General features: G+C 38.6%; 1 pseudogene; it reads right to left on the bottom strand.

The window, feature by feature from the left end:
* Positions 1 to 372: 372 nt before the first annotated feature.
* Positions 373 to 1775, bottom strand: LOC146894217 (immunoglobulin kappa variable 4-1-like; annotated as a pseudogene).
* Between the last annotated feature and the right edge of the window lie 245 nt (positions 1776 to 2020).

The following is a 2020-nucleotide window of genomic DNA, read 5'->3' as shown; positions in this document are numbered from 1 at the left end:
TAGACCCATATCTATCTGCATGCACAAAATGAAGTCCAAATAGATCAAAGACCACAGCTGAACTGCATAAAACAGGAAGTGGGAAGAAACCTTGAATTCATGGGCACCAGAGGCCACTTCCTAAATATAACACAGACACTGAGAAAAACAATTAATAAATGGGACCTCCTGTATTTGAGAAGATCCTATAAAGCAAAGGAAAAAGTCATTAAGACAAAACTACAGCTAACCCCACATCAGACAGAACATTAATCTCCAAAATACAGATCTCAAGAAAACAAACATAAAAATACCAAATAATCCAATTAGCAAGTGGGATACACATCTAAACAGAGATTTCTCAACAGAATAATAGCAAATAGCCAAAGACACTTAAGGAATTGCTCAGTATCATTAGTCATCAGGGAATTGAAAATCAAAATGACCCTGAGATACCATCTTATGCCTGTCAGAATGGCTGAGCTCAAAAACACCAATGATAGCTCATGTTGTAGAGGATGTGGAGTAAGAATAACACTCTCCATCCAATGCAGGTGTGAATGCAAATTTTTACAACCTCTTTGGAAATCAGTACAATATGACTACAATAAATGTATTTAAATTAAAGATTTTACGGGGCAGAAAGATCAATCAGAGGGCAAAGATACTTGGCCACAATCCTGATGTCGTAACTGACTTTGATCCCCAGATCCAAATGACAAGCAAGCAATATAGTACAAGTGTTCTCTGATGTCCACACTATGCCATGTCAAGCATGTACCTAGAAACATACCCACACATACACACAGACAAACAAATGTACACTCACAGGGACACAGAAAAGACTACTTAATTATTTAAAATGTTACAAAAAGTAAATAATTTGTGGAAAGGGAAAGAGGAAAAAAACAGAAGAAATGGATATGAGAAAGGAAATAAGAAAGCATTATAGAATTCAGAAAAAGAACAATAAACATTTTTCCTAGTTTCCAAACTGCTACCATCATCATTACTTCTTTCCAAAGAGTTTTATTTTGGACACTGAATTTTCAGAACTATAAAAATAAACCCCTCATATTCAAGCAGCAGAGCTTGTGGTAATGTGTTACAGAAGGAATAGAAAGATAACACTGAATTCTTTTCCACCACTGTTTGAACACATCAGTCTCAGTCAGCAGGGGGACATATGCAGGTCCAGGGCTGTGTGGTGCAGCCAGCTGGTGAGAATCTCAGAGAGGTTTTTGTTGGAGACTGACGCACTGTGGGAGGAACTTCGTAATGCTGCATACAGTAGTAATGTGCCAGGTCTTCAGCCTGTTGTTGGTGAGAGTGAAGTCTGTCCCAGATCCACTGCCTGTGAAGTGATCAGGGACCCCAGAGTGCAGAGTGGATGCTTCATAGATCAGTAGTTTAGGTGCCTGCCCTGGTTTCTGCTGGTTCCAAGACAAGTAGTTATTGCTGCCACTCTGACTGAACTTGCAGCTGATGGTGACCTTCTCTCCTGATGACACAGCCAGGGAGAATGGAGACAGGGTCATCACAATATCTGCACAGGCACCTGCAATCAGCAATAGAAATGATGATGCATAATATGAAAAAATTGAATTTAATATCTTTGTAATATCATATTGTCACATATAGTCAGAGTATAATTGTGTAAGACAAATTCTATCATGACACACATTGTAAATATCTTATATACAAAGAAGTGACTCTAAAAAGATTATAATACTTTTGAATTTCTCACCAGACACCCAGAACAGCAAGGACAGTAGAACCTGGGTTTGTGACATCATGTTGATCTATTGCCTGTCAGTGCTCACTGAAAAGGCTTGGTTTATAAATTCTACGTGGTTGCACTGATTTGGAGGAGCCTATGCAAAGCAGTTAGCAAATATCTTAGAAAATGCAGGGGCAGTGTGTGTGAATAGCTGATGTCAATCAAAAGGCAAAAATAACAACATGGGGAGTGTGAGCAATCACTGAATGATATTGTCATACAGCACTCAATGTGTCTTAGACACTCTAATGATAACTTTGG

The sequence above is a fragment of the Myodes glareolus genome, chromosome 6 (assembly GCF_982192425.1).
Source record: "Myodes glareolus chromosome 6, mMyoGla1.1, whole genome shotgun sequence".
In the NCBI taxonomy this organism is placed as follows: domain Eukaryota; kingdom Metazoa; phylum Chordata; class Mammalia; order Rodentia; family Cricetidae; genus Myodes; species Myodes glareolus.
This window is presented reverse-complemented; position numbering and strand designations above follow the sequence as displayed.